We start from the raw sequence: 18,392 nt of genomic DNA on the forward strand, positions 1-18,392 counted from the left end.
ACGCTTAACCGACTGAGCCACCCAGGCACCCATGAGTATATGATTTTTAAAAGCATTTTTTTAAAGTAATAATTTTGTCATTTAGACCAGGAACTGGTGCCTAGTAGTGAGAGCCAAATTTAGGAAAAATGTAAGCCAGGAGATTGAATGTGTATTTTGGGTCAGAGTCACTGTAAGTTTAGAGATAACAGGTAAAAATGAATCTAATATGTCTCAGAAGGGATATATTTTAAAGTAATAATTTAAAAGCATTAACCAGAAAAACAGGCTTTCTTCAACTAGGAAGGAATTAAAATAAGGCAAAGACCGCAGATGAATACTGCTTTTATTACAAAAGTACACAGAGATAAACTCATCCCTTGAGGGGTGTTCCCCAACTGTATGAAGGGATTGTATGGAACAAAGGAGTCTTAATAATAATGAGCAATAATCGGCTCTTACAGCTGACCTTTCTCATAAAATCCCCCAAGGACTTAATGCACTTTGAATATTATACCAATCTGAAATAGTAAAGAGGATTGTTAGGCATAGAAAGTATTTCAGATATCGGGCCCCATAAACTGTGACAGAGAGAATTTTTAAAGTCTATCGAGGGATTACAAAGCAAAGTATTGCCTTCAAGTATTGGGTAGGTAACATAAATGAGCACAGCTGGCCTGCTATAAGACAGTAGGAAGTGGTGAGCTTTGAGTGCCCTGGGTAAAGATTTTCAAATATAAATTGTTGTAAAAATTGGTTCAGCCAAATTAAATAAGTCTATAGACTACAGGTCCCCCTTCCTCACCATGCCTTCACCAATGACATTTTACCAGTAAGGCAACCCAGACGGTCAATTTCATAACTTGAATCTATATATTTTATTATGTCATATAACAAACTCTTATATGATATATTTACTTGCCAGCTAGAAATTGAGTCTGAATGCTAAGATTTCCCTAGACATCTTTTGTAGCCAAGAGGACAGTGATACCCAAAATTCTCTCCTGGATTTAATAAATTATCAATGTCCTACCTAGGTAGTACTCCTCAAATAAGAATAACATTCATCATCTAAAGGAGGTTTATCTGGCTCACACTGGGTCTATTATCAAGGCAACAAGTTTCTTTCTGCAGAGCTAAGTCAGATAGTTAAGAAGAAAGATGAGTGAAGCAAAGGTAAGTCTTTTCTCTCTTGTTCTTTGGAAAATATTGGCCCAAGAGGACATGTTTTATCTTGCAAATGTTGTTGTTTAACATACTATAGGATTATGGGTAATATGACTTGCGTACTGATTTGGCGGATAGCAAGGCTCAATTCTATCAATAGGAAGAAAAGAGCAAAAATCAAGCAAAATAGCATGTACTGAAGAAAATTTCTAGAAACAAGGTCCATTCTATGACCAAAAAGAATGGAATATTTTGTGTGATTTTTTGGGACATGAAACACAGCTCCTGGTTTTGGGTTACTGTGTGAGTCTGAAAGCTGTATTTAGTGGAATCTCATTTTGATTTATGCACTGAAGGAAGGCAACATACTTGCCTCATCTGCTGAGTCCAGTATCTTGGAAGACAAAACTCAGACATTGCTTTTATTATCCAAAGAGTAAACACAAGATTGTTTTCTGGGACTTCAGCTGCATGAATTCCAATAGTTTAAAAGAAATTAAGAGTTGTATAGTTCAGGGGCGCCTGGGTGGCTCAGTCTGTTAAGCGTCCAACTTCGGCCCAGGTCGTGATCTCACGGTTAGTGACTTAGGGCCCCGCATCGGGCTCTGTGCTGACAGCTCAGAGCCTGGAGCCTACTTCGGATTCTGTGTCTCCCTCTCTCTGCCCCTTCCTAGCTTGCGCTCTGTCTCTGTCTCAAAAATAAATAAACATTAAAAAAAATTTAAACATGTTCAAATATAAAATAGGTAAGACCCACATGCTAATAGCTCTTATACAAATATAAAATCCAAGTAAATGTACTGACTCAATATAAACAAAAAAAAGATGAACATAATAAAATTTAAACAAAAATATAAGTATCATATTGCTTTGCTGATATGACATTTCTGGTTGAAATATGAACAGAGTCCCGATTCCATCTTCGTCCACCATCCAACACTACTGTGTACCCTGTGTTGACTCAATTTCCCACAGATTTTCCCACCCCAAACTAAAATTTATGCTAGAGCACTTCACAGAGCCCTCAGCATCTGTTCACACTATGCAGTCTGAGAACGGCTGGCACATAGGCTTTGGTGCTTGCTCAATGCTTTACACTAATTGTGACACATTTTAAAAGACCCCATGTAAATAAATGAAGTAAAAAGTAAAACAAATATAGATATAGATGGCACTTAGGAAAAAGCAAAATATTACAATAATAAAAAGTGCTCAAGGAAACATTTTTTTTAATATAGAATTTTCTCCTGAGAGTCAAACTATTGAAATGATTGCTGGACCTCCCTTCTACACTAGTCTTTTTTTTTTTTTTTCTTGTAATCATTTTGCTAGTTCTTAGAGAAGGGTCTACGGAAAGCTACTCCAAAGTGCTTTTTCAGTCACTCAGAGTTTATCCCCAGTGGAAAGTTGCTGGCAGCCATATTGGTGAAAGACTAATTCGTAGTGAGAGAGGAAAGCTGAGGTTAGTGGGTGAGTTCCAAGACTATAATGATTGCTCACTCTGAGGAAGATTATCCAGGGAAATCATTTCTATATTTTGGGAGCTGAGAAGAACAACACCTTGAGATATTGTCTTAATTTATCTCCTTGTATTGTGCCAGCTTCAGTTGATGTTACAGCTTGTTGGGGATTAAAGACTTTCCATTACTATCTTCCAAGGCTTTCCTGAGAATTGGGATGAAGGATTATACACTTAGCATTTTACTCTTTCATCCGTTCGGTGGATTCTTTAGAGGGCAACCCCACCCGAAGTCAATCTTTGTGTTGTGTGTTGTGACTGTCAATCAGGAGGTTGGGGCCTATTCTGCTGATACCCACTTCTGTGGCTTTTGGTAGATATACTACCCAAGACAAAGTCTGGAGAACCCCCAGGTTGAATAGTGTTACATCCTTTCTTAAATAATGTTAAAATGCCTTCAAGAATATAGAATATACTGGATTGTTTCCAATGGTGTTGAAGGTATTTTCTTTTTGATAGTTTAATGGGTATTTGACAAATAAGGAGAATGGCGAGCACTGACCCTTAAAATCTGTACATGTTTTGCCATCTGTCTAGAGTCAAAATTATGTAATCCACATATTTTAGGATGAACTCGACCACAGACATCTCTCTTCTATAGTATCCAATATCATCAAACATATTTTTATATGTTTCAGCTTATCATTTTTCTCATTACCATTAAATGACCACCTACTTCATCAAAATGCACTGTCACAGTACACTAGGAATAAAATATATATGTTTCTTCAAATATAAAGCTATTGGAAGCAAGAAAATGTTCTCTCTATGCAGAATTTGGCACAGCAGTTTTCACAGAGATATTCCTCTCCTTACATTGACTTCTAAAAGGCTTCTTAACATTCTCCTCTGACTAAATCTTTTTTAAAAGAAGACCTGGCTATCTTTGAGTGAATCCTACAGAGTAGCCTGTGTTTCAAAATTTATTGTCCCAGAATTAAAGAGAAATCTATAACCTTTAAAATTCAAGGGGTTTTCTTGGATAGCAGGATTTTTAAATTTAATCTCTGTATGGGCTGGAACAATGCAGATACTTGAACTAAATTAAATATTGTCACTGGAATGTCTGAAAATACTGCTGTGCTACTGCCCTTTTCATCAACTGTGGTTAGCCTCATTGCTGTAAGTCACTCTGTTAGTAAAGAGAAATGGAGTCACTAGATCTGGTAAGTTAAAGAGAATGGGTACTTGTCACATTGTATAGGAACATGTTGCTGGGGATAACCCCACTGCTGACATAAATTGAATAAAAACACTTAAAATGCAAAAGAGGGACAATGATATAATAAGTTTTTGTTTATTTATCATACTTCAGACTTACTCTCAAGTGAGACTTTCTTTAAAAATTGCACTAATGAGCAAGAGCCATATGGCTTGAGATGGAGATATTGCAAGAGTGGCATAAATCCAGCTGTCCATTTCCAGCACATAAGCATATTTTATTTGCTGTTTAATTGTTTCTAGTAAAAGAATTTGCTTATGTGCTAAGTATACACAAAGTATTTTATTTTCTTTTTATATGGTTAATAATGGATACTCCATCATCATTATTATTTCACATTTACACAGCACCTTTCCTTTGAGTAATTCATATAATTTATAACCAAATCACAAGGCCATTTATGTAAATATTTTGCATGTCTATATGAAAATCTTGTAGCTTGCCATGTGTTTACATTCATGGAGTCACAAATAATTTATAGGGGGTCAGTTGTAATGAAATGGATTTTATTGCTTTAATTTTCTGTTTATTCAATCTGTGGAACTGGGGAGTACAGGTAGGGGAGGAGCTAAATAATGGGAGGAAATGTAACATGTCAACCTCGATTTTCTGCCAATTGTGTGAAATATATCTGTTGGGGTGGGTCAAAGGAAGAGAAACTTTTTTTAAAATATGCTCTGAGTGGATATAATGAATTAATGTATTATCTTTTTTACTTTTAAAGTCCCCAAACATGTCAAATAATTTTTTAACTACCTTTAAATCAAGGTATTAATAACATTTAATCTTATTCTATACATGTGCAAAAATCCCTTATAGAGGGCCACTGTGTATCAGATACTTTAGCAGATACTGGAGTTTGTCCTTACATCAGAACAAGTGTTAGTTCAGAACTCACAAACTCAGTCCATACATGGAGTCGGATCCATGTATATGTATGGTTTGGTTTGCAGAGGAGTATTTTACAGACTTCTCTGAATTAGATGCAATGCTCAAAAGTTGGGATATCACACACAATAATCTGGATTTGAGGCCTTCAGAAAACCAGATTTGGCAGTACTGGATTTAGTTTTCTTCCTAGCAATGGTTTGCTGGGGCTTAGTAGCCTGGACCCTTTTGGATGGACACATTTGCTTTAGTTTCCCACCCCTTCCACAGCTCCCTAACTAGAAGTAGTTAATAAAGCATCAGGTTTGAGACAAGGAAGAGGAAGGAACAGGAAATTAAGCTAGGGAGGTAAACAGGGACCAAGACTTGATAAATCTTGTAGAATATGTGAAGGAGTTTGAACTTTATTTTGTTGACAATGGGAAGCCTTTTGACAGACTGTAAATATGGAAGTGTTGTATTATTTATGTTTTAAGAAAACAAAAACCACTCTGATAATAATATGAAGGATGGATGGAGAGAGACTAGTTAAAGAGCCTGCTACCACAATCTATGGGGCAATGATGGTAGTTTCAATAGAAAGCCAAATGGACAGGATTTTATATTAAACCAAAAATGTTGAGTGGGAGACAGGTCAGAGTCTAAGGTGAATGTCATTTTTTGTGTATGTGTGTGTGACTAAGTGGATGTGTCTATAGCTGAGATTGTAGGTATGCATACTATGAATTTAATCATGAGATATTAGTATTTTTCCTTTTTTATCCTTTCTTTATAAAAATGTGAAATTGCCTAGGTGGACACTATGGATTCAATTAAACAGTTATTGAATACAGTAAGTACATTCGGGGTCAGTGTGGTGAGAAATCCAAATAAAGCCCTGAGATATTTCTTCTTTCTAAGGTCCAAGATTGGAGATACAGTATATGAGATATACAGTAGGTGAGAAAAATGTGGGGGACTCAAGTTGGTCTATGGAGCCTTTGGCCCAAAGGCTAAGATGGCAGGTTGGATTGCAGAAGGGAGATAGTTTTTATGGAATTTTCTGTGTAAGGACATAATAAAGGACATAATACAAAACTTGGGGCAGTGAGTTTTGTGGCAGAGGCACGTTATATTTAGTTTTTAAATGTCCTTTTCCACTTTGCTTTCATTCTTACATTTTATTATCAATCCACATACGCTTGAGAGACTAAAGCAAGTGATCCATTTGCAGGTATTGAAACCAAAGTGAATTAAAAAGAGAAGTAGCTTCATGGAGAGGCAATTACAGAATGGCCAGAAGTGATGGGGCACCTGGGGGTTCCCCAGAGCAATGATCTGGAGCAAGAAATCTGATGGGAATGACTTTGCAGACAGAACAAACTTCCTATTGAACAGGGTTCAGTTTGAATTATGGCTGATTTTGGATATTGGAGGAAATGATACCTTAGAAAACTAGATCCTTGGGATCGGAAGTTTCAGAATCATCTTTCAAATTTCCTCTCCACTTTCTTATTTTTTTTTAAGTTTACTTATTTATTTTGAGAGAGACAGAGGGAGAGATAGTGGGGAGGGGCAAAGACAGAGGGAAAGAGAGAATCCCAAGCAGGTTCTGCACAGGCAGTGCGGAGCCCGATGTGGGCCTTGAATTCACAAACCGTGATACTGTGATCTGAGCCGAAACCAAGAGTCAGTCGGATGCTTAACTGACTGAGACACCCAGGCACCCCTCCATTTTCATTAAAACTATAATTTGTCACATCCAGAAGACTTAAATACCTAGCGTATTTTTTGCAGGAATTTTTATTGATGTTTAACACACTCGTTTAAGTTACACTTAATTGTATCTTCTCACATCTTTGAATCACTCCTAAACTCTTAACTTTACTCACCTCTTACACACTTCAGTGTCAATACAAATACCAATACCGGAGTTCAAATCTTGAATCAAAGTCTGCTGTTTACATTATGCAGACTGTATAATGATTTGATTTGTTTTCCTTAACTCCCCAAGTCCACTTCTATCTTGTTCAAGCCATGTGAACTCTAGCCATATCTAGCTATCTCACTCACAGAAACCCTCAATTTCCTGAACACTGACCCTTATTTTCCTCCTAACACCACCTATTAATTTCCATCTTGCTACTCTGCTTCTGCCTTTCCTGATGTCTATAATTCTTTTTCTTGATTGAGTCCCACATTCACTGAAAGCTGAATTTCCACATCTCTTTGACCTACTGAATGTTACATATCTCCAAAATCTTGGAACTTAGGGAGGAGAAATAGCTCAGTGCTTTATTTGCATGTCTCACCATAGTGACACTTACTAAAAGCCCAAATATACTTAATATATCCAATAGCTGTTTGTTTAATTGAATCCATAATGCCCACCTAGGTAATATCACATTCTTCATAAATAAAAAAGGATAGCATAGAAAAATGCTAATATATAATCTCAGCTGTAAGCACTAAAACTAATAGATCGGTATCCTTTTTGTTAATTCTATACTCTCATAGGCTTGACTAAAGGATTTTAAATTACACCAGTGGATTTCACAATGGAATCACTATTTGGAGTAACAGAACAGAAACCATGAAATTAACTTTTGCCTTAATAGACTTCCTTATTCCACATGATCTTTCAACAATAGTTTTAATTCATATTGTTCAAATAACAATTAAACACAGTAACTGTGAATTTCATTAGGATTCCTGTGTATTTCTCTTACTAGATACACATAATTTGTGTGTACTTTGTCTAGTGCCCATTTACCTGGTATATCATCTTTAGCAAGAGTTTAATCTTAGGCTTTTTTTCCCCTACAAATTGTGTTCATTTTTTAAAGGTTTATTATTTTTGAAAGAGAGAGCATGCACAAGTGGGGGAGGGGCAGAGAGATTGGGGGACAAATCCCAAAGCAGGCTCTGTGCTGACAGCAGAAAGCCTGATATGGGGCTCAAACTCAGGAACATTGAGATCATGACCTGAGCCGAAGTCTGATGCTCAGCCAACAGAGCCACCCAGGTGCCCCACAAATAATGTTCGTTTAAAGTAATTCTGCCCAGTATCCTTCTACTTCTCTTTCCACCAGTCTTGGGTTATTCCTGTTGCTTCAAGATCTTTCCATTTTCAAGTCTCAAATAATTCTTTCTTTCTCTATCCAGCCCATGGTGCTACGCATTGATTTCCAACTCAGTGATCTTATATCCCTATAGTATGAATCATACAATTCAAAGTTAGCTGCATAGTGTTCTACATAGTTCTTTACTTGCTGTGTGAACACTTCTGTTTTATTTTGACTTTCTTAAACATTGTAAGTACTTCTAAAACTTACACTTAGTTTGTATCCCTCACTTTCTCAGTCTAAATGAAAACAATGGGTGCAATACAGTTCTTACTGCCTAATTAGTCAAATTCAATTCACCATTGGTCAAAGTTGAAAATGAATAGGACAGTAGTAATGCTTCTAGGAAACAGAAAAGGTGTCATCATCCTGTCATTATTACAATGCATCATATAAATTATAGCCATTTATTCTGAAAAAAAATAGTTGGTGATAATGGTACTACCCCCCAAAATTGCCCATTTTCACTTGTAAAAATTTCTGTTATATCATGTTTTTGTTAGATAGTCACTAATATTTAATTTACCCTTTATTCATTAATGGCAAGCTTTCTTTTAACCCCTGTATTAATGCAAGTTACAGTATTCATTTCTGTAAGTGGTCTAATCGTCTTCTTGAATTACTGGCAAACTCCACTAATCTTGTCTTGTTTTATTTACAAACCTTTTTTAAATCAATCTTCCAGATACTCAACAGCCAGAAAGATAGTTACAAATCTCAGTTTAAGAGGATTTATGCTATTCAATGTCTGGGTGTAAATTGTCAAAGAAAAACTTGAGTACAGGGTTTGGTGGAGATAGTTCAATATTACTGTGTTTAAAAATAGATTACTTGAAATACAATGAATATGAATATGACAACAGGAATCTGATTTGAAAATCATAACATTAGCCAGTTCTATAATGACACAGTAATTGGAGGACTATAGAGACAAGTTCAGGGCAGATCAATAATACTGTGCAAACAGTAAATTTCAATACCAATAACATAAACATAATTTTTGGGAAACATTACCAAACCAAAGGTATGCCATCTTCCCACTAGAACACTAAAAACATGATTATAAGCACTGAAGAATTAAAACTCTGGTAATAAATGAATATTATAAGGTGTTGCATCCAACAGATCAGGAAAGAAGCAGAATTTTGAGCCTCTTTTTATTAAACGTATCTGAGATACAAATATGGACACTTAAGATAAAATTTGACTCTAGTATATACTGTCAAACTATAACTCTGCCACTTGTAAAAACATTAAAGCGTAAAGCAGGTCAATGGCTTTTAGAAAGGAATCGTAAATACTGACCTGAAAATTGTCAACACAAGGCAACATGCATCTCAAATATTCTCGACCCCAGTAGAATATCCTCTGCTACTTGCTATTGATATTTGGAACATCTGTAAAATAAGAAGGTCCAAACTAGAATTGTTTAATGGCTGCCAAGATTATCATAACGTAAAATATCTGTCATAAGTTTAGGAGTGCCTGGATGGCTCAGTCGGTTAAGCATCTGACTTCGGCTCAGGTCATGATTGCACAGTTCGTGAGTTTGAGCCCTTCTCGGGTTCTGTACTGATAACTCAGAGCCTGTAGCCTGCTTCGGATTCTACGTCTCTCTCTCTCTCTCTCTCTCTCTCTCTCTCTCTCTCTCTCTCAAAAATAAATAAACATGAAAAAAATGTTTAAAAATATCGGTCATAAGTTTCAACAGCAGTCTTGCTTTGTAATAGTAGCAGGAAGGAAGGCAGAGGGGCCACTGTGTGCAATGTGTGTGTGTAGCTCTCACTTGGAAGAAAAACATACCCTTCTCAGAGCAGTGGGCTGTAAGTGGTCTTTCAGTAATAACAGAAGCTTGGATGGGGTGGTTTCTTCTTTTCAAGTTCTAATGCTTCATGCAGCTTCTTCTGTGAGTCATCCTATCAGCCTCATGCCTGGGCATGGATCTAATCTCTGAAGTCAATTTTCTACTAAATATTCTTTTTTGAATAACATAGTTGTAGAAATAGTCTAGGGTTTATATTTGCATGAAATATGGTAAAGGCTACATTATACATCAAGTGTTCTAATGTGTGTTTTCTTTAGGATATTATTTTACTTAACACATAAGCGAACTGATCACTGGGGACTTTGTTTCCTCTGAGTAGTTGTTGCTTGGAAAAGAGACATATGGTTGCATGCATTTAAATTCTTCATTAAAAATGTTTACAGGAGGGAAAATGTAATATACTCTAAAATGGCAAACATTATAGAGGGTTGCAGAATTCAGCTCCAAAGAGTTTTATATCATTACTTTACTACTTAGAAATAAACATTATGCCTAAATAAGTTGTTTATACAAACTACAAGTAACTCACTTCCCTGAGTAAATATTTAGGCTGAAAGTATTCCTCAAACATTCAGTTATTCTAATTTACATGGGGTACAGGGAGAGAGTGTATTTAATCATATAATTATACAGAAGTTTAAAGAACACACGTTTTGTTGGTGTTTTATTCTTTTAGCTGAAAAAAAACAGACTATTTTACTTGTTTAGTTTTGTGGTTAAATATGACTATGTTGATATTCAGCAATTAATTATTCTGGTTTTGGTTTATAATTTAATTTTGATTAATGTCACATCTACTTAGTAGTCACAGTTGCAATGCAGATAGTGTTCATTCTGAAGTGGGGACAGGTGACTGCAATATTCCTCTACTGTCTTCTGCCTGGTCTACCCCTGATCATACAGAAGTCAAAATAGTAACAAAGAATGACTAAAATACATCAATAAATGAACTAATTCATTAGCTTTTAGGGATACTAAAACCCCACCTAAAAAAAGAATAGTTTAAAATAAGCCAATTCATCTAGAGGATAGCAAAAAATGGTGGCTGATATATTGACTCATGAGTAAAGGGGGTGGTCTTGTTCTCTCTCTCTCTCTCTCTCTCTCTCTCTCTTGAAAAAAAAATTAGATACAAACTTACTGGCACTCTGCTAGATAAGCATTTGGAGGAAATACAGGGGATAATAGGAGAATATGAAAAGGGAGCTCTAATCTGGTTGAGAGTCTAATGATGTTCACATTAGCAATGGGGATTGATAACTGTAAGTCTCATCCTTCTTGGAATTTATGGCCCAGTGACAGTACCAAATCGAAAAACATTTCTTGGTAATCAGGGACAGAAATTTAATCAAGAATATGCCATTAATTGAATTCCAATTTTTCCACTTACATTACCTATGCATATTCTTTTAAAATAGTGGTAAACCCATATGTTACCCTAGATACGGTTCCTTTTAGACTTCTTAGACTTAATAAATATCTGTCCATTTATTTCAGTCCCCAGTCTAGCTCACTCGTCATGCCAGCACTTCTCGTACAATAGCTTTAGAATATAGATCATTACCAACTTGACTGCTGATTTCTAAATATATGGATGGTTTAACATGACTTTCAAAGCCATGTGTGATCTTTGGGGGGAAAAAAAAAGAATGTTTCTAATCTCAGCTCCAATTATTTTCATTAGTGTTTTCTACAATCCTGCCAAATTAAATCAGTCAACACTTTTCATTATTTTATAAGTTTATACAAAGCAATGTATTTTAAAAGGTAGGAAAAATGAGCAAGGGATTTAAATAGGAAGTTAACAGGAGAACTCCCCTACTTTACCTCAACACACACATATACACACAACCATACAGTCTTCCCTAAACAACACAGCACTGTGAATTGCCATTCAACATATGAAAAGGTGTTACTGTTACAATTAAAGAGACACAAATCATAACACTAAGATTCCATTTTCACTTCTCAGATGAGAATAGAAATATAGAAAATAGAACATAATAAAAATGTTCTATTTCCGAGTGTTGACCAGAGCATGGGAAAAGAAGACTCTCATATTATATACTGTTAATAGGAATGTAGTGGTGTGTTTATTTGGGCAACCACTCTGGAGGATAGTTTGGGGCTTTTTTTCTTGTTGCTGTTATTTTAATATTTAAAATTATTATACAATAAATGTGACTTTTTTATGTGTAGAGTTCTATGAATCTTAACATGTATATAAATTCATGAAAATATCACAATATTCAGGAAAAAATCAGTTCTATCATTCCCTAAAACTTTTTCATGCTATCATTTTATAGTTACTCCTTCACCCACCTACAACTCTGGACAACTGCTGATAGGCTTTACATGACTATAGATTAGTCCTTTACCAATGCTATATAAAGAGAATTATATAGTATGTAACCTTTGAGACAGGCTTCTATATGTCTTTGAGATTCAACCAAGTGTGCATAACAGTGCAACTTATCAGTAGTATCTTTTTGAAGAATAAAATATTTTAATTTTGATTAAGTCCAATTTATCAATTTCCTTTTTATGTTTTATGATTTCAGTATTCTAAGAAACTTTTGTGTACTTTAAGAAAGCAACAATTATTTCCCATTATTTCATCTGTTTTTTAGTTTTTTTATTTTAAAAAACTTTTTTAATGTTTATTTTTTAGAGAGAGAGAGAGAGACAGAGAGACAGAGTGCAAGCAGGAGAGGGGCAGAGAGAAAAGGAGACACAGGATCTGAAGCAGGCTCCAGGCTCTGAGCTGTCAGCACAGAGCCTGACATGGGACTCAAACTCACAAACCACAAGATCATAACCTGAGCTGAATTTGGATGCTTAACCAACTGAGCCACCCAGGCACCCCTGTTTTTTAGTTTTAGATTTTACATTTAGGTCTTGAATCAATTTTGAGTTAGGTTTTGTTTGCTGTGTGAGGTAAATATTCTTTTTTCTGCCCATTTGGGTATCCAGTTTATTCAGTATCATATTTTCAAAAAGACTTTCCATTCTCATTGTATTGCCCTTGTTCCTTTGTCAAAAAGCCAATTGACCATCTATGTATATGGCAATTTCTTGATGCTCTAATCTGTTCCATCTCTTGACTTTCTATTCTATTCCAGTAATCCGTGGAACAGATCTATGGAACAGATTTTTCAAAATTCCTAACTGTCTTGATTATGGCAGCTTTATAATAACTCTTGAAATTAGATAGGGTAAATATTCCAACTTTGTTGTATTCTAAAATTGCTTTGTTTACTCCAGAAGCTTTAAAATTTTTTAGCGATTGCATTTTTCCATTTTAAAATTTCCATTGTGTTTCTTTAAAATTTCAATTTTATTGATGTATAATTGACATTAAAATTGTAAGATAAAGTGTATATACATTGTGGTTTTTTGATATACATATACCTTGTAAAAGCATTCCCCCACATTGAGTTGATTATCACATTTATTACCTCACACATTTATTGCTTTTCCTTTTCTCTTTTTTTGGTGAAATTCTACACTTAGCTAATTCAATTTCATGAGATAATGTTGTCAACTATAGTCACTGTGTTTTACATTATACACACACACACACACACACACACACACACACACACACCGCATTTCTTTATTCATTCATCCATTGATGGACACTTAGATTGTTTCCAGAGCTTGGCTATTACGAATAACGGTGCGGTGAATACAGGAGTGCAGATATGTCTTTGAAATCTTCTTGGTTGGCACTTTTTATTTTCTTTCAGTACTTAAAGTACATCATGCCACTTCCTTCTGTCCTTCAAAGTTTCTACTGAAAAACATGTTGATAATCTCATGGGGGTACCTTGGTATGTAACAAGTTGTTTTTTCTCTTTCTGCTTTTAAGATTTTCTCCTTGTCTTTAACTTTTGACAATGTAATTATAATGCGTCTTTGTGTGGGTCTCTTTGGATATATCTCATCAGGAGTTTTCTAAATTTCCTGAATCTGAATGTCTTTTTCCTTCCCTAAGTTGGGGAAGGTTTCGGGTATTATTTCTTTGAATAAGCTTTCGGCTTGTTTCTCTCTTCTTCTTCTGGGTTCCTTATAACACAAATATTGGTGTACTTGTTGGTATCCTATGAGTCCCTAAAACTATATTCACCCATTCTCATTCTTTTTATTTTTCTTTTTGCTCCTCTGATTTGACGGGTTCCGCTGCTCTGTCTTTGAGTTTTCTGATCTCTTCTTCCACGTCACCTAGTCTGCTATTGAACTCCCTTTGAATTTTTCAGGTCAGTTTTTGTATTGTTCAGATCTGTGACTTCTGTTTGGTACTTTCTTATATTTTCTCTCTGTTCAAAAATTTGCTTTGTTCATGCATTTTTCTCCTGATATTGATGAACATATTTGTGATCATTATTTTGAACTGTTTATTAGGTATATCACATATTTCCATTTCATTAAAGTCTATTTCTAGAGTTCTATCTTGTTCTTTTGTATTGAACATGGTTTATCTTTTTCTTCATTTTTCTTGACCCTCTTTATTGGTTTCTGGCATCCTATAAAATGGCCACCTCTCCCAGTCTTGATGGAGTGGTCTTATGTGGGAGATGAACTTTATCATTCAGCCCAATCTGAGCTCTTGGTTGTCTCTCAAATCTCTTGATTATTCAAGCTGTCTTCTTTGTTTTAGTGGCTCTCAGGAGTTGAGTGTGTGCCAAGATCTGTCAGTGTCCCAAAGAGAAGGATATAAATCAGCAGTTACATATGAGCTGTCAGGCCGCAACTTTTAAAGTATAGAGATATACTTCCTTCAGGGGAAGATGGGTGTTTCTGTCTGCCCCCTCTGCACTGAGCTCTGGGGGTAGAGCCAGTTAATAACTGTTTTTTTTTTGTTTGTGACCATTCTGTAGGACCAGTGAACAGAAGCTCTGCTGGCCCCCAGAACCTGGTGATCAAAATGTGCAAAATGTGCATTTCCTGGGAAGCAGCTACAATAGTCCTTTAGAAAATATTATTTTCGTATTAGCAGGCAATCAGCCTGGCTAGATTCACTTAATAAGATCTGTTTATTTCTTCTGTGGGCAGTTGTTTAAATTTTGGTTAAGTTCTCTAATTCCTTGGATCCCTCTTATGAATGCATCATTGAGGGGTTAGGCTGAGCCTTACATAGATTTATATGCAGAATTAGTCTCCTTCTGGAGTTTTCTGTCCTTCAGACTCCCTGACCCCAAACTATATGTCCAGCATGGGCTCTTTTCTTGATTGTTCTGGCCAAAAAAGATGATTTTATATCACTGTTTTTAAATTTTTTAAATGTGTATTTATTTTTGAGAGAGAGATACAATGACAGAGAGTGAAGTGGGGGGGCGGTGGTCAGAGAGAGAGGGAGACACAGAATCTGAAGCAGGCTCCAGGCTCTGAGCTGTTAGCACAGAGCCTGACAGGGGGCTCAATCTCACAGACTACGAGATCATGACCTGAATGAAGTCAGACACTCAACTGACTGAGCCACCCAGGGGCCCCTCTATCATGGATTTTAATGCCAATGGTAACATGTTGCTCTGCACTGAGACCTTTCCTCAGGGCAAAGTTGGAAGAGAATAAATAACATTTATTGTTTCTTTGTTTCTCTGTTTTTCACTCCCCTGTATAATCTTCCTGCTTATGTTTGTTGAATTTTCAGCCAGATAGTTGTTTGTTTTTGTGCTTTATTCCAGAATTTTTAGTTTTAGTCAGAAGTGGGGATGGCCCTTGGCTGCTATGCCACCCTGCTAGAACCAACTTCCTTTGTCTTATTTTGATTATTATTAATTTTTTAAATAAGTGATAGACACTATTTATGCAATAGGGCCCTTTTAATTACGGATACATCATCCAAAATCAAGGTGTGCAGGTTGTGGGGAGCCTGGGTGGCTCAGTTGGTTGAACATTCGGCTTTGGCTCAGGTCATGATCTCGCAGTTTGAGAGTTCCAGCCCCTCATCAGGCTCACTGCTGTCAGCACAGAGCCTGCTTTCGATCTTCTGTCCTCCTTTTTCTGTCCGTCCTCTGCTCATGCTTTAAAAAAAAAAAAAGAGAAAAGAAAAGAAAAGAAAAGAGAAAAGAAAAGAAAAAAGATGTGCAGGTTGTAAATCTATTTTTTTCTTTTTTTTCTTTATTCTTTAAAAAATTTTTTTAATGTTTATTTTTGAACGTGAGAGAAAGCGACAGTTTGAGTAGGAGAGGAGCAGAGAGAGGGAGACACAGAATCCAAAGCAGGCTCCAGGTTCTGAGCTGTCAGCACAGAGCCCCATGCGGGGCTGAACTCATGAACTGTAAGATTATGACCTGAGCTGAAGTCAGATGCCTAACCAACTGAGCCACCCAGGTACCCCACAAATCTATTCATTTTTCTAATGTGACCTTTTTATCCTGGGGCACCTGGGTGGCTCCATCAGTCAAGCGTCCAGCTCTTGGTTTTGACTTAGGTTATGATCTCACAGTTCATGGGATCAAGCCTCACATTGGGCTGTGTGCTGACAGCATGGAGCCTACTTGGGATTCTCTCTCCCCTCACTCTCTGTCCCTCCCTGCTTTCACTTTCTCTCTCTCTCGAAATAAATAAATGAACTTTAAAAGATAAATAAGTTGACTTTTTTTTCTTTCCTTTCACTTTTAACCTGGATTCAAAATTGTTGAGTAAGTCAGAGCTATTTCAAGGTACCCAAATACATATTTTTTTGTGCAATTTCTTAATTTTTTAATGACAAGCTTATCAGAAGAGCTGCTCTATGATGATGCTTTTGCTAATTTTTTTATTAATTCAGATTTGATCTCTGATGACTTAATGAATCCCAAATAAAAAAGAGTCTATTACTGTTTTGAACAAGGGTTGGTGTTTTGTCTTCTATTTGCTCTGCCCTTTCCCTTTAGTAAGCAGCCAATTCACCAGTGGGGCCCACCTGTTCTTTCACACTTGATGGTGTTTATTGCCACTCTCTGTTGGCTGCTTTCTTTCATTAAATCCTTAGTAATGGACTGACAGCTTACCTCACAACTAAAACCTACCTAAAATGCTTCATCGGTTTGTCAGATACTTATTATACTCTGCCCTGCAACTTCCTGGCCTACCTTTTTGCGATGGCTATTTCTGTAGCAACAGGCTGCATGCAAATTGAACCTGACACTCCCCATTTTCACTCAAGGCCTCCAGGTTAAGGGCAACAGCTTCCTGTGCCTTTCTAGAGGGGAGCTGCCTCCTGGTTGCCTGGAGACCAAAACCACCCCAGCTGTGGTGGCTCCCTCACAACTGATGTGTGTGTTATCAAAATCGCCCCCCTTCCCTCACTGACTGAAGATCATTAATTAGGATCAGAAAATAGCACAGCCCAGGAGGAAATAATATACTCACCCGAAGGACTGTACCAGCTGGAACTGGGGTAGCACACATGGGAGAGGATCTTGAGGGAGTTGGACCTAAGACGGGAGAATATAAGGCCAGGTAAGGAGGGATGTGTGGCAATCCCCTCCTGTGACCCAGGGTCCTGGTAAGAACACTTGCAGTTGGCCCTAATGTGCCGCTGGGGTGGCTCCTTGAAGATTGGACACAATGACTGGAGTTAATCAAGTAGAGTTGCTGGGGGTGGAACTGCCCTGGCAGAGTATTAAGAAAGGGATGAGGAGGCTTGGCGAAGGAAACTGTTGGGTTGAGTTCACTTTGTGAGAACAGAGTACCCACTCGCTGACTAGATTCCTCAGCAGGGCCAGGAGGAAACTTCCTTCATTAAAATGCCAAGAAATGAAGACCCTGGTGGTGAGTACTTACTTGTGTTGTTGAAAAGCATAATAAGGGTTGTAATTCCCTAATGTCCAGCCAGCACTGACAGTAGGAGATGTTGCCATTTACCTAGGCTCTGTAGTATTCGTGGGATGGCTAGGTTTCTAAAATAGTAGAGGATCAAATGGCAGAATTTACCTGACAGCAATATACTAATATAAGCAGCAAACTCAGAGTAGCAGCCTTGACTTGTAGGAACCTGTGTCAATAACTAATAGAGTATTGTGTTCCTATGGATGAAATAGAGGGACAGCTAACTAGGGTTTTGCGTGACCTATATAAACAAATAATAATAATAATAATTAAGAGCTGGCAAACAGAAGGCAAGGTCAGCCATTGCAGTGGATAATTCTTAACCCTTAACAGCTTTCAGATGTAATCAGATTCTCATAGTCACAGACCATTAGCTGAAGCAAAAGCAGGTGCCCTGTGGCTGGCCATTAAGCCCTAATTGACCACAGTGTTAAGCAGTTGAACACATCTTTGGGTTGGTGTTCCCCTTTTCCCCTTGAGGACCAAGGTCCTCGACTCTGGTTCCCTGGAAACAGTTCCCAGCATGAACTATTTACATGAAGATTCTTGTCTTAGGCTCTAACTTTTGGGGAAAAAACCAAGTGAACAAAATGAGTAACATTGGATCTTTGAACTTAAATTTCCACTGACAATGAAGCCTTTGTAAAGTTAAATCACTGTCCAGGTATATATAAGTCTTTATCATAAATATTTTTATTTCTTATTTCAATATTTTCTAATTAATGCGTCTAAAAACTGGTCTTCAGGTATGCTTCCTCAATAAGAGTTACATGTTTAAATGTATTTTGGAAATACCACATGTATCTCTCCTAACTTATTAGACACATTGTCATATAAGAGGTTATAAGAAACCCTCTAGTAAAGAATCCT

This window comes from Lynx canadensis, chromosome C1 (assembly GCF_007474595.2).
Source record: "Lynx canadensis isolate LIC74 chromosome C1, mLynCan4.pri.v2, whole genome shotgun sequence".
In the NCBI taxonomy this organism is placed as follows: Eukaryota; Metazoa; Chordata; class Mammalia; order Carnivora; family Felidae; genus Lynx; species Lynx canadensis.